Raw genomic sequence first — 23,345 nt, forward strand, 5'->3', positions numbered from 1 at the left:
ATGTCATGTCATTTGTGGGGAGTGGAATGATGGATAACAGTGGATAGTCTTTCGGAAGAGCAGGTCTTTGGAGCGATGGCTCCCTTGCTGCAGAACTTCTTGTTCAGAGTGTTCTCCGAGGTCTGTGGAATTCAGCAGTCATGAGCTGGATCAGGATTATACCTGGGCACTTCACAGTTTATTTATTCCATGTTTTTAGTTGTCACATTCAATTCTGTAGTAATTGGGGGAAAGAGTTAGGCATGGTGGTATCTTCAGCAGAACTTGATTAAACGTAATTCAGAAAAAAAGAGTGGATTAGCTGAATGTTAATCACGGTGCTTAAAAAAAGAGAGGAAAAAAATCACCAAGGAAAATATGATTATTGTTCTCCTGGATGTTTATAGCACCGTTTCTGTGCCTCACCCACAGATTTGTTGCCTGACTTTTATTAGAAAAGGTCAAATTTTGAGTAATTGTTTGATGGTATAATTAAGCCTAATTAACAAGTAATTCCAGGAAGACTGAACTATTATAGCAGTGATTTTGTAGTGATAGACTAACAGAGAAAGTTAGTTCATTTTTAACTCCTTAATAGCTTTCCTTCTACTTATTAAAGAAGAAGAGAAGGGACTACACACTCCGTTTGCCCCTGTCTGTAATAGCTTGAGTGTCGCCCCACTTGGAGAGTCATACAGATGGATCACACAGTTCTTATTTTTATCTGTAAGTTGCCTTGAGTTCCATCAGGCAAAAAGGTGGGGTGAAAATAAATATATTAACTTCATCATCACCATTATCTCTTGGAGATATTGAAATGTCTGGATGAAAAGGCTTAGTTGCATCGTTACTTAAGAGGGAGCACCACTAAAATGGAGGAACTGTAATCACTTTCGATATTAAGGACTTTCACCATGACCTCTAAAGTGTGTGATGTGGGAAATCCATATGGGGAACAAAAGGCTCATTCCACATTGTATTATTGGAAATAAATTTAAATCATGCATGGAAGAAACCAACCAACCAACCAGAATGGCTGGCAAGAAATTGGCAGAAAATCTTTAGTAAATAACGTCAACCCACACAGAGCCAGTGCATATTAAATGTGTGTATGGAACGTTTGCCTGCTATTGCATTCAAGGCATAGTGTAAAGCTATAAAAAAATAAGTAATAATACACCCATAAAACCATATAACACACCCACCGACCCCGGGAAATAAGCAATTCATAATTTTGTTTTACGTGGGTCTGTGTGGACACCCTTTCTTTCTATATAAACAACCTGCTGATGTTTTTGAGATCTGGAGGGGATACACTCTGTGTAGCACATGTTGTTGGGGGTCTTTTGGGTTCTTTGGAATATGCACACATGGTGCCTTCATTCTGGCCCCCTAACAACAGTGCTGATGTCTCATTCTTTTCATTTTATTTCCCTCTGTTGACGCTACTAGCCCCTACTCCCCTATCACCGCCACCACCCCAATCAAATTTGCTTGAATTGATGGTCAATTAAGAACTTTTCTAAAAATATTGCAATAACTTGACTGGACTTTAGTAGAAAAATGCAAGCTAAATCAATAGCGCATGCCACCAGTACAGCCCTGCCATTTGCAAGAATCTAAATCAAAGACATGGAACACCACCCTTTATTGGTTGGAGGCGTTGCTTGCATAAGTATTACATTTCTAATGCACACTTTCCCCCAACACACCCATTTTTGAACACATTATTTGATTGGAGAGTGCATTGCAAAATTCAGAGGAATGCAAATTTTGAACAACAACTTTGTTTCAGTTTGTGTATTGCTTCAGAAAGTGTAAACTGGGTAGATTCACATTAAAATGTGGACCAGACTGATCTTCTCGTCCATGCCTACATGTGATGGGGAGGGGGAACAATGGGGCTTCTTAATCCTTTCTCCTAAATATGATTTTATCCCCACTGGTCAGGTACAGAAGCTCCTTCCGAAAGATGGGTCTCAATCCATAAGGGTCTTTAAAGCAGTTTGAATTGTGCTCGGAAGTAAACCAGCAGCTAGTAGTGTAGACTGGCATGATGTGTTCTTCTCATGTGGTTCCGGTTAGAAGTACAGTGATTGCCTTGTATGTTAGATTATCTGAAATTTCTAAGAAGTTTTCAAAGGCATCATCACATATAACACGTGGAATTAACCTCATCTACAGACTATCAGAACATGAATAACCAAGGCTTTGCCATTGTTGTCTACCCTTGCTGGCAGAGTAAAAGGAAGGACATCATCCTTCCTTTTCATCATCCATCATTTTCAGTTTTGCTTTTGTTTTAAATGTATAAGCGTGTTCTCTCTCTCTCTCTCTCTCTCTCATATCTATCTATCTATATCTATCTATCATCTATCTATCTATCTATCTATCTATCTATCTATCTATCTATCTATCATCTATCTATCTATCTATCATCTATCTATCTATCTCTCTATCATCTATCTATCTATCATCTATCTATCTATCATCCATCATCTCTCTATCTATCATCTCTCTATCATCTATCTATCCTTTTATCTCCCCCTATTTGGAACAATGGGAGGGAAAGTACAGTCAGTCGTACCTTGGTTTTTGAACAGCTTAGTTCTCGAATGTTTTGGCTTCCGAACGCCACAAATGCGGAAGTGACTGTTCTGGTTTGTGAACTATTTTTGGAAGCTGACTGTCTGATGGGACTTCTGTGGCTTCTGATTCGCTGCAGGAGCTTCCCGCAGCAAACCAGAATCTGTGCTTTGGTTTCCGAATGTTTTGGAAGTCGGACGGACTTCCGGAACGGATTCTGTTCGACTTCCAAGGTACGACTGTAATGACATTGATATTTGCCAACTCCTTTGATGAAATTCAGCCTCCAGTTTGGAGGCAGGTCAGGGGACACTTCTGATCTACATCCTCCCTTCATAGTCTCCCCTTTTGGCCCTAATGATGTCATAGTTTCAACATCAGTAGGGCCAGGGCCAAGGAACATTCTAGGGAAAGGGCATTAGATTTCCCTCTCCGAGGCTGGAGTTCTTTCCAGTAAAACTGCAGGTCCCAATTTGCTGTTGTTGTTGTTTAGTCGTTTAGTCGTGTCCGACTCTTCATAACCCCATGGACCAGAGTACGCCAGGCACTCCTGTCTTCCACTGCCTCCCGCAGTTTGGTCAAACTCATGCTGGTAGCTTCGAGAACACTGTCCAACCATCTTGTCCTCTGTCGTCCCCTTCTCCTTGTGCCCTCCATCTTTCCCAACATCAGGATCTTTTCCAGGGAGCCTTCTCTTCTCATGAGGTGGCCAAAGTATTGGAGTCTCAGCTTCACGATCTGTCCTTCCAGTGAGCACTCAGGGCTGATTTCTTTAAGAATGGTTTGATCTTCTTGCAGTCCATGGGACTCTCAAGAGTCTCCTCCAGCACCATAATTCAAAAGCATCAATTCAAAAGCATCAAAAGCAGGTCCCAATACTAAAAAGCAATGGCTGATTGAATATGGAACAATAATTTCTAATTAGTGGTAGTTGAGATAATCTGGACCAACATCCCACTTCAGGGTTTCTATCTCATTTACAACGAAGAAAGCTGTTTTCATTGATAAAATGTTTCCTGCTGCAATCATATACCTCCTAGCTGATGTTCTGTAAAACACATTTTGTATTTTTATGGCTAATGCTGAGTTACTGGTTTTTTGGGGGGGAGGGGGGATAAAAATATTTTTCACAAGATGACATATTCTGGGTGATTTGCAGAAATGGAACCGTTCAGTAACTTTGATAAGGCATCTAAACATATAATCCCATCTAAATAGCATGTCCCTGATTATTCACAGGCTTATATAATATGTCGTCTGTTTAACTTTGGATCATACCATCACTCTAACCCAAGTGGATTTAGAGTTAATGGGTTTGCAGTAAAGCATACTGCTGTAATCTGACGATGCAGCAGCTGCATAATGCAGCAACGTAATTTATTAATGTAATATGTTCACCCCCGTACTAATGAAAGGGCTGTTGGTGGTTCCTTTCATTCTTCACAGGAACACCTCATTAATAACAGGGGAGCCAGTATTTCAGTACCTTTAACTTCTAGCAGTTTTCTGTCCCAGGTTCTGGGAATTTGCAGGATAGGACTTTAAAAAACAACAGGGTAACACCGGTTTCTGCTTATAGTTTACTTGAGTTTAGCTACAGTATTTGAGTTGTAGTTTTCAGTACCTAGGCACATGACAAATGGAATTTTGATTTATGTTCCTCCTTACATGCTCCCACAATCCTGATCTCCAGATTACACAATTGCAGGAGAGATTGGATTATTACTCTTAAAATAATAATCATAATCTAGAGAGTGGCAGTGAGCAAGATGTACCCCTTCTACATGGAAGAATACACATGTGAGCATATCTATCATCTATCTATCTATCATCTGTCTTTATATCTATCTTATCTATCTCTATCCCTCATCAATTTGTTCACTTAATATTTAAGGCTGCAATCCTAGGCGTACCTACACACTCTTAAATTAAATTTTATGGGATTTCACACAGTTGTAGTCTCAATAGAGCATCAGTCCTACTTAGCTTATTGGGACTTACATCTGACTAAATAGTTTTTCTTTAGAACAGGGGTGACAAATCTCTTCTGTCCAGGGGTAGTAGGCACCATAAATGCAGCACTGCATTCAGAGTGGAGAATGGGTTTAACACCCCTCCCATTGCAGTCCCAATAAAAATCCCTCACCAAGGCTAACCTCAAGAGGAAAAGCTTCCATTTTGAGATGGAGAGAAGTTTCCATTTTTTTAGCTTCTGGAGACAAGTTTCCATTTGGTGATGATTTAGTACAGGCATAGGCAAACTCGGCCCTCCAGATGTTTTGGGACTACAACTCCCACCACCCCCAGCTAACAGGACCAGTGGTCAGGGATGGTGGGAGTTGTAGTCCCAAAACATCTGGAAGGCTGAGTTTGCCTATGCCTGATTTAGTAGATCTCTATTTTGCCAAGAGCATATGCTGAAATTAAAAAAAGGAAATGAAAAGGAACCAGTTGCACTAGAGCCAGAGTTAGATCATCTGATCTTTCTCACAGAGCAGCTGGTGCCAGGTGGTCCTTAGTCAACAAAAGGAAAGTTCAACTAGAACAGAAGCAGGCATCTGGTGTACTGCCTTCACCTACGTCCCTGCCTCTCTATCTCTCTCTTGCATTCCTTCTCGCAGGACAAATTGTGTTAGATAATGTTGATGGCAATGATGTCACTTTTGCTCCGCATCTTAAATATACAGTGGTACCTCAGGTTAAGTACTTAATTCGTTCTGGAGGTACATTCTTAACCTGAAACGGTTCTTAACCTGAAGCACCACTTTAGCTAATGGGGCCTCCTGCTGCCGCCGCGCCGCCGGAGCACAATTTCTGTTCTCATCCTGAAGCAAAGTTCTTAACCTGAGGTACTATTTCTGGGTTAGCAGAGTCTGTAACCTGAAGGGTATGTAACCTGAAGCATATGTAACCTGAGGTACCACTGTATAGCCATGCCAAACCTTTATTGTACTTCAGAGCTCAGGCCCCTGTGAGGAAAGCATAGACTTGTGGTCCTCTGTGGCAAAACTGAGAGTCCAGGTATTCATCAACCCAAACCTGTTTAGCTTCAGCCAGGTGTCTGCAGCCTACGCTATCAAACCATGGAATGCTTTCCTCCTCAAACAGGTAAGACCCAACTACACCACATTTTTGTTAAGTGGGTGCACAGTCACAGGTATTTTGGAGGGGGCCCCAAGTCTTGCCAGATTGTTTAGTTTACCACATTAGCCACTGTTACCTAGCGAAGGAAGACCTGCAAAGTTAGGTGTTCTTTTTTTAAAAAAAACAAAACAACAAAACAACAATACCAAGTGCTTTTGGCCACCAGCAGCTCTGTGATTATTGAAGGCTGATTTTGTGATGATGTGTCTTTTCACCACTTTGGACTATCAGAGACCAATTTCATGCTGTGCGAATTCACTAATCATGCAACAAGGTAGCAATCAGATGGTGGGCAGGTGATTAGTTTGCTCTAGGTTTTCGCAGAAAGAAGCTGAAAACAACGGCAGGATCCACCACCTAATTGCCATCTGGAAATATGTTTACTATAAGGTGCAAAAATTGGGCTCAGAAAGTCTCACATTGGGCTAAGCTGGAGGGCAAATTCAGGGTATATGACAATACCCAATGTAGTCAAAATACAAAGTTGCACAACTGCTGGACTATTTGTTACAGCATTCTGAGCAGCAATCGGTCATATTTCTCATTCATTAATATTTTAGCCTCTGTATTTCATTATAGGTATCTAGGTAAACCCTGTTAAATGGTATGTCTAAAGTGCATAAAAATTTAGATTTCATTTATGCAGCTTTTTTTTCTTGTTTGCTCTTAAATACAATAGTTCCAGGTAGAATTCTTCAAATGTATATTGTAATACATTTGTATTAAGTTTCAACAGGAGTCTAAAGACAGTGATAAAGAGCATTCCCATCAAATACTTTGAAATTAATCTGGCAGTTTGACCCAGTAACCGACATGCATACTAAAACACTGATGTGAATTGAAAATAAAATAACCACGCTTGACAGATATAATAGTTTAAGTGATTTCAAATTAACCACATCCCACTGACCGCAACTGAAGAATGTGTTCATTCTCCCGCAATGAAACATGCTCTAGGGACTCATTATACAGAGTAGAGTAAGTAAAACCAGAGTGGAGTAATTGATGCCGAGGAGGGAGAAAGAATGACAGCTATTTAATGATTCCCAAACTTATACATAAAGATATCACAAGTGCCTAATGTATTATTTTTCTCTTTCCAAACTAGGTATATTATAGGCTTGCATCTGCAAGGCATAGCAATTGCAACACTTGATATAGCTTTTAGGGCTAATGAATTATGACCCCCAAAAAGGCATCAGCTGCCGCATGGAAAACGCAAATAACAAACACCCTTGTGCCACGACGATTGTGTCTGTGGATATACCATGGGGTCAAGCCTCCAGTGGAAGAAGCAATGCATGAAGAACCCCCAGTCTCCATCCAGTAAGGTCTCCAATTATTATATATACATACACTGAAAAATTCCTAATGGTATTTTATTATCCAGCAGTCCTGTGGGGGGTATTAATAAAGGAGGAAAGAAATGGAGCAACTGGTATAAAAAGATATTGCTCTAGAGCAGTGTTTCTCAAAGTGGGTGATACTACCCCCTGGGGGGTCGCTTGAACAATCCAGAGGGATGGTAGTAGCCTCAGGTACAATTGGGGGGGGGTAGTGAATAAAAATATGGGAAACATAAAGGTGGAAACAAAGAAAGAAGAGAAGAAAATTTTGAAAAACGGTTCATACATGTTTCATCTGTTGTGTAATGACGCTTAGAACCAGGTTGGACGCCATTGCAGGATGGTGACAATGCCCCCCCCCCTGGATCCGGCAGTCGTGCTGAAGGCAAGAAGTTCCCCCAGGCTTGGGTGAACCTTTTTCGGCTTCACCCAGGCATGGGAAATGGATCGCAGCTTGCCTGCCTATTTGGCCAATAGCTGTGGTGCAGGCCCCATCACTGGGGCAGATCAGACTGAACCAGCAGGACATAGGTAGAAATATATACCGTATTTTTCGCTCTATAAGACGCACCAGACCACAAGACGCACCTAGTTTTTGGAGGAGGAAAACAAGAAAAAAAATATTCTGAATCTCAGAAGCCAGAACAGAAAGAGGGATCGCTGTGCAGTGAAAGCAGTGATCCCTCTAGCTGTTCTGGCTTCTGGGATAGCTGCGCAACCTGCATTCACTCCATAAGACACACACACATTTCCCCTTACTTTTTAGGAGGGAAAAAGTGAGTCTTATAGAGCAAAAAATACGGTACATGAAAGAACACAAATTGGTCACTGTATCTTTTTGTTTGTTTGAAGGTAGATTTCCAAGGGGAAACTGAGTAATGTTCATTTTGAGAATAATTGGTGACGGTGGGGCAGATGGGGAGAGGAGGCAGAAGGCCGAACTACACATTAAATAAATCTCTTAAGTGCAGTAGTGGGGTGAGTCTTTAACCTTCCCCCCGCCCTGTGATCCCAATTTGGATTGGGGGTTTTCTGCCAGCTATTTGCATGAGAGAAACAGCTCCCATTAACTTCAATGGGCGTATCCGTCCCATGGGTTTACTTCTTTAGTATCTTCATTTTGAGAGTGATTAGCAATGGAGTGGCCAGGGAGATGAGGTTTAGGGCCAAACTACGGCCTACATTTATCGTGTATTTTTTTATGTGCAGTATTTTCTTTCATGAATCATTATTGTGTTTGGGTGAAAACAACAGGAGCTTGGGTAAGGGGTTAAACCCTCCTAGTCTAGAACATACATCCCACTTTGGAATTTGTAAAAGAAAAAAAGGTTGCACTTAAGGGCAAATCATTGATTAACGTAGGGTATAGTTTGCTCCTGAATGATCTCCAAGATCTCCAAAAGGTTTTAAAGGCAAGGTATTCCTTCACTGTTCTTGACACTAATTCAGTTTAGAAATGTGTAAATAGTCAGGTATCTAATCAGGGCCAGATTTAGGTTTGGTGAGGCCCTAAGCTACTGAAGGTAATGGGGACCTTTATATGTCCATCTGTCCTTTGTCAACAACAAATTGTTGCTTTTTTGTTGTTGAATATATGCTATATGGTAATTTATGGACCTAATAGGTATCTAAAGCCGTTTGCCACTGTTGCTGTATGTAGGTTTTATTTTATTTGTTTTTTATTTTATATTTTGGAAATGTACATCCAGTTTTTTCCCTTTAATTTTTTTTTTTGGGGGGGGGGCCCAAGCTATAGCTTGTTTAGCTTATACTGTATCTAATAGCACTGAACCTCTTGTGACAGAAGTGGAGACTCTCAGGACCAGGGACCAAATGTGGCCCTTCAGACATCTCTATCTGGCCCTCACAATTCTCCTCACACCACCCTGTCCCCAAACTATGCCCTTCACTGGCCCTGCTTTGTGCTCCAAGTGTTTTTGCCTGACTGAAACGTGTCCTTGAACTGTATGAACACTTCTTTCTTGTCTGGAAGGAAGCTACAGGTGAGAGAGAGAGAGAGAGAGAGAGAGAGAGAGAGAGAGAGAGGAGGAGAAGAAGAAGAAACTACTACCCTACCCTACTGTACTATACTTTTCTATTCATTGCTCCACTGTCAGGGACTGGCTGAACGATGAGGAGTGGTGGGAAACACCAACTAGGCCAACTCCAAGGGAGGAAGGGAGGAGGAGGCTCGGAACCTGGGCATTAGTGGTGGGACACTGAGGAGAGGTCAGAGGGGGAAGCTTGGGAAGAGATGCAGGATACTGAAGGGACAACAGCGTTTAGCGATCAGGAGGAACCTGTGACAGGGAACAGTTCAGACTCCAAGGCAGAAGCAGAAGAAGGTGGGTGGGTCAAGAGACTGTTGGAGCATCTCAGGAGTCTCCCCCTCCAGTTGTGTGCTGGCCTCCCTAATGAGGAAGGCAGAACAGAGACCAGAGGTGCACAGGCACAGTTTGGGACTGCTTAGGAAACATCTAGGAGAGGAAGAGCCTTAGGAGAGTTGGAAGGCAGGGACCTTCAGTCCTGGCAACTGCTCTATAGGGGCAAGACCTGCTGGGAAGTGTTGCTGAGTTGCATGCCATTTCACTGAATATAAAGGGTTAACTTCACTGACAACTCACTCTACCTCTTTGGTTTGACCTGCATCTGACTCCAGCCTTGACATCCATTTTTATCCCTGATCCCCCACACCACTGGCATGTGGCCCTAAAAAAATGGTCCAGGGGTTTTAAAATGTGTTTTCCTCCTTCTGACTCGTGGGATCTTTCTTCCCTAATTTTGTCACTGCTGATTCTTGTAAAATCTATGTTTCTAATTTTGCAAATCCTATCACCACTGATTCTCAGCTCCTGTATTTGGGAGCTAGATGTCATCAGAAGGAAATTGTTGGATTGGGGACACCCATTGATCCCTTCCTGCAAGATGCACTTACTTCGAAGTAAATTCAATTGATTTCTATATAGGAATGGCAACTTCAACATTTACACTGAAACTGCCAATTACAGTCCTAATTTTCAAATCTATGTCCAGGCACAAACATGCGTGGCACCAAAGACTCAACAGGAGAAAAAAATGCACTCGGGTAGCGATGTGTGCAGAAAATTAATATGTGTATTATAGCAGAATACTCTACTAGTACCATCTGTGCCCATTGACTGCAGGTAAAATAAAAGCTATTTTCAAATCCAGGGGATAAAGAGATAAAAGTCCTCTCTGCATTGCATTAGAAATCAACGTTTTCTGTTCTCCTTTCTTACTGGTTGTTTGCTCTGCCTGTGCCATATACCTTAAGGCAAAACATGAGTTGTGATAGGCTGTCACACGGTTCAAAATATTATAGATGAAATCCTTCCGGGAGGAGCAGCTGGCTTGTTTTGTAAGCCACACAGTTTTTTGGCAGTGATGGCACTACACGTGCGCCTGAGGTTTTCTCAGATGGTTAAGTTTCTTTTTTCTCCAGGGATCCTTAAGAAAACCCCATATATATATATAATAAATATAAAATCCTCTTTGATTGTGAGGAATTCATGCTCTGCAATATATGCTTAAGGCCAAAGCCTAACAATTATTTTGCATTATAGCCTTTAAAGACCTTTCCATTATAAATAAGGGAATGTGAAAGCTGGCCATTAATACGTTGAGTTGAAATGTATTATTCTAAAAGAGGGAAAAATTGGCACATTAGTCGTCTTTGAAATGCAGAACAAATTCTATTACTATATTCTCCACGTCCAATAAAAGGCATGCTTTGTCCATAGAACTGAAGAAATTAGTGATAAAAACGGCTGGGAGGGCAATCTTTTCTAGGCTCCTCATTAATGTGAAATTATACCCTAGAGTCTATTCTGAATTGCTTTGTCCAATCTCATTTCAAATTATCTAGACAGACAATGGGTCCAGGCCTAACACAACTGAAGTCAGTGGGAGCATCTCTTCTCCTCTGAATATGGTGGTGTAAAAGTTATTCATAATGATGCATGTGGGGCATTCAAGAGAGATGTTATGCATCTTCACATGAACTCCTATGGCTGAGTGTAAATAGTTAACAACACATTACCTGTTTTCAACAAGGATGGCTTTGTTTTTGTTTTTAAAAAAGCAGGCGTGTGTGATCCACATGTGGAAGCAGATCGCTGCTCATAGACCTTCACAAATGGCTGCTGTGGAGGCTGTGCAAAGTCCAGATCCCTCAGCAAGATGCCTTGTGGGAATCCTAGCTGAGCAGGACCACCTTCTGCTCACTTCTGTGCCTCGACTTATCTTTTTCTTCTGGCACCAATCTGTACATCCTTTCGGGAAGGGCTAAAGCTCAAGATCCAATACTTTGGCCACGTCATGAGAAGAGAAGATTTCCTGGTAAAGACCCTGATGTTGGGGAAGATGGAGGGCACAAGGAGAAGGGGACGACAGAGGACGAGATGGTTGGATAGTATTCTCGAAGCTACCAGCATGAGTTTGACCAAACTGCGGGAGGCAGTGGAAGACAGAAGTGCCTGGCGTGCGCTGGTCCATGGGGTCACGAAGAGTCGGACACGACTAAACAACAACAACAAAAGCTGAAGAGCAGAGGACATGCTTTGCATGCAAAAGGTGCCAAATTCAATCCCAGGTGTCTTTGGGTAGAATTGGGAAAGAATCTTGCCCGAACTGAAAAAAGCTAAAAAGCTCAACAACTTTTCTGTCCGGATTTTCACTATTTAATTTTTTTAAAAAAAGATATTTATTGGAGTTTTACAAAAACATGAATTTAAAAGATCATATAAAAAGAAAGAAATACAATAAAAGAAACATAGAAAAATACATAAAATAAGAAAAGGAAAATAAAAACAAATCCATTTTTGTAACCCTGACTCGTTATCTTATTTCCTTGGCCTCCTCACACCTCCCCTTTTTGTATTCCCATTTAAATAATCAAGTCAGCAAATCCTTACCCTCTTTCATTTATCTTAACTCTATATCTTAACATGTTGTAACTCTGTATTTTCATCCATTTATCAATTCATTTTTGCATATTCTTATTAACTTTGTTGCTAATGCCACTTATTTTCAGTCCAACATCATTTTAACATTCATTAATTTTACAGTGTTTCTGAAGATAGTCTTTAAATTTCTTCCAGTCTTCTTCCACCACCTCTTCTCCCAGGTCCCGGATTCTGCCAGTCATTTCCACCAGTTCCATATAATCCATCACCTTCATCTGCCACTCTTCCAGGGTGGGTAGCTCTTGTGTCTTCCAATACTTTGCAATAAGTATTCTTGCTGCTGTTGTTGCATACCGGATTTTCACTATTTAAAATATGGCAACCCTAGTCCAGCTTCCTGTGTCCTATGTTCCACCTAAAGGGAGAGGACAGTTTCTAGCAATATGGCCGGCTTCAGCTGGGACCTTTGAAAGCGACTGCCAGTCAGAGGGGACTTTACTGGGCTAGACGGACAAATAGCTCGACCTGAAGGCGGCTTATTGTGCTCCAAGGTCAGATCTCTTTTTAAATATTCATATACAGTTGAATATTATTCCCTTATATAAACACTGCATTTTCACAGTAGGATTGTTGTTTCATGCAAATATGCCCAGCTTTCCCAAGTAAAGTTATCAATATCTTGGCTTCAAATTCCCAGGGGACAAAAATGATGTTCCATTTGACTTTGCAGTTTTCAATAAGTAGTATTCTTCCAACAATTTTCAAGACAAATTTCTGGAAGAATTTGAACAAAATGGATGGTTGAGGGAGTGTTGGGGGACCTCTGCCAATTGTTGACTTACTTTGAGCCTAAGGATTGCAGATTGCTATTGGCTAGGATGCTTTGATGTTCTAGTTATGCAAATGGGGAGAAAAGTTTTGCCGTGTGTCAATGTTCATTTTTACAAAATTACCCAGCTTTTAGTGATGACTTCTATTGACTTATTTTTGCATTTTAAAAATGTAGTACAGTATATTTGAGGGCTTCAGTGTATTTTTGTTCTGATATTTTCTTGCATGTCACCCTGAGATTTTTTTTTTTTAAAGAAATGAAGCCTTAGCTAATTAATTTGCAGGAACCCATTTGAATGAATAAGGAGGGGCAAATTTGAACCTCACACTTCTCTGATAATTTGAAAATTCGTATAATGCAGATGAAATAAGAAGGTTCTTTTTAACCTGGTTAGGCTGCTTGAAATATCTCTTCTACCTTCCACCTCTCCCATTTTCTCCCCTCTCTTGCAACCACTAGTAATATGTGCTTGACCTGATTGGTTTCCTTATATTTTAAAGAATAAAGGCTATCCAATCCAAAGTGAGTTCTTCCATCTCCAGAAGAGTCTTTTCAATGGGCCCTCATCCAAAGGAATCAGAGTTGAGCAACGTCCTCACTTTCAGTGAAGAAATAATCAGGAAAGTTAAACATAATGATTTCATGCCGAGACTATAGTGCAAACACATACTTAACCATCATTACATCCTCTCCATATAATAACAGAAAACATCTGTATTGTGTACCGAAACAATACATGTTGCATTATAACTAGATAGGTATTGAAGCATTTGTTCAGGGTGGTGGTTACGTGTGGTTTAGGAGAAGTAAGTTTTTATTCACTTTGCAATTTTCACGCATAGCTAAAAAGATAAATAAAAGTTTTAAGACCCTGTGTTTGACATCAGACCACTCTTATTGCACACTGAAGCAGGCTTCAACAATGAAATCTGTATGCTGAAGAATAATACATTTCCAAAAACATGATACAACATGAGCTTTTTATTAGCTGAAACTTTGGTTCATTTGAGCTTATGAGCTGCACAGAATTGGTCTTAGGAAAATAGTTTCTACACACGGACTAGTGAGACTTAAGGCAATGAAAGGGTATCAGCTTACCTGTATTTTTCTGCTTCAAGTGCCCACTCCAAGCATAATGAAAGAATTAAAATGGAGGACATAAAATAGGAGTACTAAAACAATTATACAGGACTTGCCATGCCCACAAAGCAAAATGTTAGGTCCACAGGCTGCAACCTAACACCCACTTTTCTTGGAGTAAGGCCCATTTCATGTAATGGGATGTGAGTCTGAGTAGACATGCACAAGACTGGGCTGTTAGGTGAAATGTATAATCACAACTAATACCCTTTTAAACTTTGAATACAGAAAAGTAAATCAGAAAATACATTCTGTTGATGGTGTTCATTTGTAATTATGCACCGTGTTTGGGAATTTTGGGGATGGATGTATCTGGTTTATTTTGCACTGGCTTTTAATGCCTTTATTTTTGTATTTTGATTGTGTGCTGCCTTGGGTGGATCACCACCACCATGTTAAAAGCAGCAGCATAAAAATATTTTAAATACATTTTTGAAAAAGCTTCCTTTAGCTTAAGTAATCTAACTGGCTCATGTTTTATTAGCCTCGAGCATTTGGCTTATTGTGTAATTTGATTTCACACCCAGGAATTTGCTAGTCTAGTCCACAATCCAGGCCCCGTGTGTAAATGCGGACCCAGATTTCTGTCAGAATAATCTGCAAGAATGTGGGATTTTGGAAGGTACTTCAGTTAAACACACATCAATTGTACTGCTTTTTCACATACTCCAGTAGCCTTAAGAGTAGCCTCAAATGGCACAAACAGTGCTCAGTGGGTGGACAATAGCAAGGAACTATACACCAAATTACCCCAAACTGCAGGCTCTCAGACAGGTTTTTGGTTTTTGGGGAGGTGGAGAAGAGTGTTGGTTTGTCCATAGTATGGCAGAATTTGATACTCAGAAGTGAAATGGAAAGATTGCATGAAATATCATTTTTTTTTGCGAGTTCAGATTGTATCTTTGAAGCCAGGAATGGGGAAGTATAACCCCAATTTTCTTTTTGGAACTGGTCAGTGATAGAACTGGTAGCTTCCTGTATAATCATTATCCCACATTCTTACAGCTAGTTGCATTGGGCCACTCTGTAATTAATTACAAAATTATAACTAATTATAATTATATATAACTTGGGTTAGACCATTTTTTAGGCTGAGGACCACATTCCCACATGGGTAACTTTTCATTGGCACATGCCAGTAATGGATGGGGTCAGGATCAAAATGCCAGTGAGGTCAAAGGCAAAAGTATGTAGATGGATGCTGGATTAGATAGGCTTTTGGACTGATATAGAAGTGTTTTTCTTATGTTCTGAAGTAGGAGCCAGTTATCCTCACACAAGCTTCTCCATACAGTCAGAAACTTGGATTGCACAGCACCGAGATCTGGACCACATAGAGCAGAGGTTTTCAACCTTTTGAGTCCACGGCTCCCTTGACCAACTACATTCTTTGTGCCCACCCCTGAGGGGCTCAGGAGCCCAGTTATGTCACCCTTTGCTTGCAGAGCTGGCAACCTCTCACCCTTTTTCAAACACCCTCCCTTGTGGAGAGTTCGCTCAACTTCCTCTCCTCTCTGCTCTCCTTGGGAGTCCTCCAGGCAGTCACTGCTGCTGCCCCATTCACCCCAAAGAGTGGTGCCTCCTCACACTGCCTCACAGGGGCCTGGGACTTGTCTGTCCATTCCCCACAGCAAAGGCTGGCAGACTGGCTGGCTGGGCTCCCTCGCCCGCTTGCTTGCTTACTCCGAGGCCACCTCAGTTCCTGGCAACCAGCACCCCCTGGCTAGCCCCAGAGGCACCATTCACCTGGGGAGCTTGTAAGGTAAAGGGACTCCTGACCATTAGGTCCAGTTGCGGACGACTCCGGGGTTGCGGCGCTCATCTCGCTTTATTGGCCAAGGGAGCCGGTATACAGCTTCCGGGTCATGTGCGCAGCATGACTAAGCCGCTTCTGGCGAACCAGAGCTGCGCACGGAAACACCGTTTACCTTCCCGCTGGAGCGGTCCCCATTTATCTACTTGCACTTCATGCTTTCAAACTGCTAGGTTGGCAGGAGCAGGGACCAAGCAATGGGAGCTCCCCCCCCCCCCGTCGCGAGGATTTGAACCGCCAACCTTCTGATCGGCAAGCCCTAGGCTCTGTGGATTAACTCACAGCACCACCCGTGTCCCTGGGGAGCTTGTAGCCAGGCAACAAACAGCCACACAAGCCTTTGGGAGGTAGAGACATGAGAAGGCATCAGAGGAGGGAGGGAAGGAAAGAGGGACAGAGGCCAGTGTTACCCATGGCACCCCTGACCATAATTCAAGACATCCTAGGGTGAAAACCACTGACATAAAGGATCATTCATGAGTCCAGCCATCAGACATCTTAGAGAACAGCAGAGCTGGCCAGGCATGGAATTATAAGTAATGGGGCTCAAGGTGTATAGTCCCACTCTACCCTCCATGCATTAGACCTATGTGTGGAGGGTACTGAGTGAGTAGAGCTCAGGCCATAGTCACTCGCCCAGGAATGTTAGTTTGATGAGGTTGCTGAGAATTCACCTCCTGACTGACTCCCTTCAGAGAACTATCACTCCCAGGATATCCTGGGGAAGTGAAATGTTGTGATCCTAGCTTAAGTCTACAGCAATCACTCTGAGTAAAATCAGTTCCACTGCTGCAAATGCTAGGGAAATGCAAGCCCACTGTAGACAACTGAGTTATCCTTATTATTTGTATGGTAGTGATTCAATATTTCTTGTTGCCATCCCCTGAGATGGGGATTTGGCAAACTGCTGGGAGCATCAGCATTTCTGAAACGTTTTATTTCCCCGGAGATCATCTCTGCTATCTTTCTAAATTCTGTTCTCTTTTTTTCCTACATGACTCCTACTTTATTTAATAGGGGAAAGAAATCTGAGTGCCTGAGGTATTCAGATGTGGAGGTATGCATGAGAGGTGGTGAGGAGGTTAGAAATGTCCAAATATTAGATTTCTGAGCTTCATACTTATCTATTTTCTAAAAAGGCTTGCTTAAATATTTCAGCAGAGACCAGAAAATCAAAATGCTATGCATAACATATGAAATTACAGCAGGCCCAAATTGCATCTAATTTATTGGATGTGAGATACTTTGTTTGTAAGGCAGGAATACGTATATGTTGGAAATGTATCATTTATAATAACCTTCCTGCGTCTCCTAACATCTTTCCCATGACTGTAAAGACACAGGATATTTTGGGATTACCAGAACATATCCATGCAAATTATAGAATGAAATCCTGATGTTGTACACAGACCATGAGCAGGCACAAAGTTATAAACATAGCATGTCATTTATTAAATTTATCCAGTGAACCTACTGTGACTGAGCAGGCAATAGCAGAAGCTTTGGGGGGTGGGGGTGGGCTTTTGTGTGCTGTAACCTCAGTGAAAATGGTGAAAAAACATACTTTCTTCTGACATCCACATCAGTCCACTGTGTCCAAAGTGTTACAAATTCACATCTATAGAGAGAAATCCCTGCAGGAAGAATTAAAGCACAGTCTTTGGACTATTTACGCCAGGGTAATATCATTGCAGTCAGCAGACATACTGTAGCAGAGACTGTTGTTCAAAGATTACTTTTTTTGATATGGCTATTCTATATGGAAGGGGAAAGAGATGTAGGATTTTTATACCCAATTCACATGATTTATGTGTTGTTAAAAACAAAACAAAACAGGAAGGAAGGAAAGAAATAACAACTTACTGAATCTGGAAGGTATCAATCGAGATTATTATATATATATATATATATATATATATATATATATATATAAGCGCATCTCTGTAGATTGTTTGGAAAGTCTTTATGTTCCTGTCCTGAGTAAGGAAAAGTCCATGCTGTATTACCCCAACTTAGGTAACCCTTAGGATAATTTTTTAAGCAGCAGGAAACAGGACTGTCTGGCTGAGTAGATAATGATATCAGCTGCTTCCTTCCAAAACAACAGGTGCTTTGGCATCAAAATGTATATCATCATACTGAGATGATGACATCAGATCATACTTCAGCCTAATTGTGAACCACCTCCATTAATCCTCGAATAATTCAATGTTTTTATGAGTGCTGCAAGGTGAACCATGAATTTGAGAGGTGCTTTCTTACTCGGCACAGAGGGTTAAAAAATTACACTGTCTCCCGACATTAAATACAAAGTTTGCATGGATAGTAAATAGTAGTTATGTTGTGTTGGAAACATCTGCGATAATATATAATTAGGATTAAATTGAAATAAGATTTCTCTGTCAAGCTCTGTTTGGAATGAGCCAGAATAGTTGGCAATAGAGGAGGAGGGGGAGAAAGAGAAAAACCCCCGGTTTGTCCTTTAAAATATGGGAAAGATAATAAGATTGCAACATATTGGTATTGCTGACCAAATGTGGGAATATTAACAAAACAAAATGTATATGTAGCTATTTTAAGGAATGTGCTACATGCTTACAAGGAAGTAAGGACTATTGGATACCCTGGGGCTTAATTATACATAGGATTACACTGCAAATAATGTGTAAAGAATTATAATTTCTATGCCAGGTTTCCCATTTATTTTATAAGAGGGAACCAATATCCAAGCACCTGGAACAAGGCAGGAATAAAACAAGCAGACCGCATTACTAACAGGGTTCCAGCAAGAATGCTCTGTTGTTTGTCTCTGGCATTAGGTATTGAGAAGCCCGCTGCTGCTGAATATGGGTCTTGGATTAGCTATCATGGGTAAGAAAGCTTTTGGTAGACAAAGATCCTGCTAAAAAGCCCCAGCCACAACTTTGGGTGATATCCAACATAAGTCATCTTTAAACTAGACCCCTGGAAGTCAATGGACTTGGAGTAAAATCCATTTCTTTCAATGAGTCAACCCAAAGTATGACATAGGTTAGAGGTCACTCATTCAAAGCGTATTAAATAAAAATCCAAATATTTGATATTTGTGTTAAGGCACCCACCTTGAATATACCAATACTTTGATATTTCTCAGCACTTTAAAATGCATCTACCTAAAGCTCATTATGGCCATCCCCCCCTTTACCTAACAAGTATTCATTCATTGCAGGCACATCTTTAATGGGCTTCTTTATTATGGTCTCAAGATTGAACAACAGATTGCACATCTTTTGATTTGGTATTATAAAAAATAAGTAGGCAGAACTGAATGAGAATTAACCGAGTTCCTAGGGTAGAGGAGCAGGGAAGCATAACAAATAAAAGATTATGTTCTTCTGCCTTTAATTTTAAAATATAATACTGACCTTCTTTAAAACAGATGTTATCTCCATGAGCCAGATGTGTCTCTAAGCAAATTAGTTATAAGAAATACATCCAAGGACACGGCCATTTAAGGATCAATAAATTATTCATCTGTCATTTGTTATTGTGCAAGGCTGATGCTGACGTCTTTGACATGAACGAAAGAGTCACCGTCCACTGTGATGGCATTAAGAATTTAAGAGGGGTGTATTCAGGGGAAAAAAAACCTAAACTAAAAGGGAAGTGGCTTGAGGAATTGCTGTTTATCACCACATACATATACACACCTTAATTATTCATAGCACAGCCACTTAAAAAGCCCACACTCCCTTATGTAAGTTGTGCAAAAGGAGAGAGAGAGAGACAGAGAGAGAGAGAGAGAGAGAGAGAGAGAGAGAGAGAGAGAGAGAGAGAGAGAAGTTAGAGCCAACCTGGTCAGTTCTGCTCCGTATTCAAAGAAAGGAACAGCTGTAAAGTGGCTCCTAAGGTTCTGATTTTCAGTGAACCAATGAAGAGCAATTTGTTTATTAAGTTCATTGAACACGAGTTTTATCTTCTGTAAGTAAAAAGTCATCCTAGGATTGTTTTGTGGGCTTCAGTTGTAACATTTGGATGACCATATGGAACTCTTAGAGGCGCCGTGGGACCATGCAGCTATGAAATCTGATCACTATCTCCCCAGTGACAGCTGGAGCCTTTACACCATCAGAAAATTTTCAGACTTCTAATTTGTCATAACTACCTCCTGTGGAAAGGAAATATGTTATGTAGTCAGAGGCAGGAATTTGACACTACGTAACTACAGTTGTTGGCTTCCTTTCTTTTCTTTTTCTTTGCATTTCAGCTTCAAATGATGTCCTCGGCACTTCTTAAGCCTTGCTTGCACCTGAAAGAAAACGCACACCAAGGAACTACAAAATAAAAACCCCACACCCATGTGGGGGTCTTGTAAAATCACGGCCAATTCTTTTCAGGAGTTTTTTTTTAGCAAAATAGATTTATTTGATGCTGAAGGGAGATAAAAGGATCTCTCTGAGATCCCATTAACAAAATCACTGACATGAATGCCAAAGTTTCCCCCCCCCCGTGTGGTTTTTTTTAAAGGAAACCTTTTTGATGCCTTGGTTTGGTGCTGCAGTTTTGTATATGGAGGTCTATATGTGTATTGGAAGACAAGCTTCCTACACCGTCACATGGAATGAACATATAGATCTATGTATGTTTGCTGTGATAACAACCTCCCATCACAAAATCCCATTGGGCACATAATATACAGTGCTGAGATCCTTTCAATTTTACAACAGCAGACCTTTCTGTACATGAGTAAACACTACAGTTTATATAAACAGACTTTGTATACATTTAAATATAAGCCTTTCCTCTCCATATAGAAGAAGAGTTTGGATTTGATATCCCACTTTATCACTACCCGAAGGAGTCTCAAAGCGGCTAACAATCTCCTTTTCCCTTCCTTCCCCACAGCAAACACTCTGTGAGGTGAGTGGGGCTGAGAGACTTCAGAGAAGTATGACTAGCCCAAGGTCACCCAGCAGCTGCATGTGGAGGAGTGGGGAATCAAATCTGGTTCACCAGATTATGAGTCCACCACTCTTAACCACTACACCACACTGACTCTCAGAGAGCAAAACTGAACTCATCAGGAGAGCAAACTGAACTCATCATTTCATAATGCATGCAGGCCTTCACATAACATGAGCACCTAACAAGTTTCCATTAGGTGCCCTTTCAGTATGCAAAGAAGCTAGGTTAGTGTGTAAACCAGCCCCTTGCTCTAGTTGCTTTGTTTCTACTGGCCTTATGGATATGGATTTTCAGATGTTAATGTGGGGGTGGTGAACCTATGACCTTCCAGAAAAGATATTGCTGGCCTGCACTCCCTTCAGTCCCAACCACTATCATCTGTCAGGAATGATAAGGTTGGTAGTTTACCAACACTTGAAAGACCACAGGTTCTCTACCTCAGTGTTAAGATTTTGGACCATCTCAATGAATACTACTTATGAATGTGTGTTGTTGTTGTTGTTGTTGTTGTTGTTGTTGGAATGATAAATATCTTTGAAATGTCATATTTAAGCACAGAATACTAAGATAGCAACATACAAAATGAGTAGATAAAATATATGAAAAACCAGGGAAGACTCTTCGAGGAATGTTTAAACAAGCATGGGGATTGTATTTGATTATTGGAAAAGATACAACAAATGGAGAAGATTGCGAAGAAAATCTGACCAAAGAAAAACTGTCAGGGAAAAATAATCACTGTCTTCCAGTATCAAAAATATGAAGGAGCAGATAATTGCTCACATTACCAGAAATGATAAAAGACTTTCCATTAAAAAGCAATGAGGAAAGACCGCGCCTAACCCTAGGAATAAGGAAAGAGACTACAGGAATAGCATCATGCTATGTAACAACCTGCCACCAGCTCTGAAATGGACAATAATGACAAATGGACACATGGGATGAAACCCCAAACACACTGTGAAATGTTATCCTGGGCAGATGCTTAGTATATATTATCTAGCATTGACAGATACCCAAGGTTTATGTTTCTCTACACTTTCGCAGCTCAGTATGCCAATAAAATGTTTTGGTTTAAGAGCTGTAGCCCCTATGTTCTGTCTCTCTCTCTCTCTCTCTCTCCCTCCTCCCCCCCCATCATCTTCCCTGTGAAAAGCAAATGGTAGTCTTTAGCTTGGCCTTGGAAAGTGACTGCAGGTCTGTATTTTTATTCCCAATAGTTCAGGTGTCCAACTCATCATCTAGGGCACTAGCTCCAGAGAAGAAAGCAACCATAATTTATACATCTTGGTAATTGTTGGATTTTCTTGCTGATTTCCATTATTATTGAATCTCCCAGGTCTCAATTAGCTCCCAGTTCTGAAATCTTACACTGGATGCTTGGTGCTACTCACTTTGGAATATAGCAATAATAGAGAAAATTATACATATTTTGAGATTTTGACACTTTTAATATGATTTTATTTATTACATATACAATGGAACATCATTTCTAAGACAACTCTCACCACAAGCCTGGGAAATCTGGAACTATTCTTGATAATCAAATAACACTAATATTATTTACTTGGACTTTCTTCTTCACCTTTGGCGATCACTCGTGACCAAGTAAGATTGTCTTCCATGAACAGTGGGTCCATAAGTGACTGTGGAGGCCGATTTTGGATCCACACATCCTTCCACAGTGGGGACATAGGTTTCCGGGGAGGAGTTGATCACGGTGAGGGTTTGCAAAATGCGCCTTCCTCTTAGCACGTTTCTCCCTTTCATCCTGAGTTCGAGCATCTTCACAGTCCATGACACCTTTGGTAAAGGCTGTTCTCCAATTGGAGTGCTCACAGGCCAGTGTTTCCCAGTTGTTGGTGTTCCTACTACATTTTTAAAAAAGATTTGCCTTGAGAGAGTCTTTAAAACTCTTTTGTTGTCCACCAACATTACGCTTTCCATTTTTAAGTTTGGGATAGAGTAGTTGCTTTGGAAGACAATAATCAGGCATCTGCACAACATGACCAGTCCAACGAAGTCGATGTTGAAGAATCATTGCTTCAACACTGATGATCTTTGCTTCTTCCAGTACACTGGCATTAGTTCACCTGTCTTCCCAAGTGATGTGTAAAAAGTTTCAGAGACATCATTGATAGAATCTTTTGAAGAATTGGAGATGACATTTATAAGTTGTCCATGTTTCACAAGCATACAGTAAGGCTGGTAGTATAATAGCTTTCTAAACAAGCATTTTGGTTTCCCTGTGAACGTCCCAGTCCTCAAACACTGCACTTTAATCAGGAGAAAGCTGCACTTGCAGAGCTCAGGCAATGCTGGATTTGGGCATAAATGCTGACCCTTGTAGAAAGATAACTACCAAGGTAGGAGAAGGGATCAACACTTTCCAACATTACACCATTAAGTTGGATTTGTGGCGCTGCAGAAGGGTTGTTTTGTGCTTGTTGGTGCAGCACTTGGGTTTTTTGGATGTTGAGTGATAGACCAAGCTTTTTGTAAGTTTCTGCGAAGATATTTAGGATGGTTTGGAGGTCATCCTCTGACTATGCACACACTGTGTTGTCATCAGCATAATGAAGCTCTGTGGCAGAAGTTATGGTAAACCTTACCCTTTGCTTTCAGACTACTCAGAT

General features: G+C 40.9%; 1 protein-coding gene across 9 annotated transcripts in view; it reads left to right on the forward strand.

Annotated features, from left to right (window-relative positions):
* The window catches only part of LOC310762459 (uncharacterized protein), a 245,049-nt gene that overhangs the window by 199,836 nt on the left and 21,868 nt on the right, over positions 1–23,345 (forward strand). Inside the window, exon 6 of one of the 9 annotated variants that reach the window (XR_014547979.1) lies at positions 5,524–5,779. The exons of the other annotated variants lie outside the window; for them this stretch is intronic. The gene's annotated coding sequence lies outside the window, so the exon portion shown is untranslated. Of the gene's footprint in view, positions 1–5,523; positions 5,780–23,345 lie in introns of those variants that run through there. 9 annotated transcript variants of the gene reach the window in all.

Source organism: Podarcis filfolensis, assembly GCF_964270895.1.
Source record: "Podarcis filfolensis genome assembly, chromosome: 5".
Classification (NCBI taxonomy): domain Eukaryota; kingdom Metazoa; phylum Chordata; class Lepidosauria; order Squamata; family Lacertidae; genus Podarcis; species Podarcis filfolensis.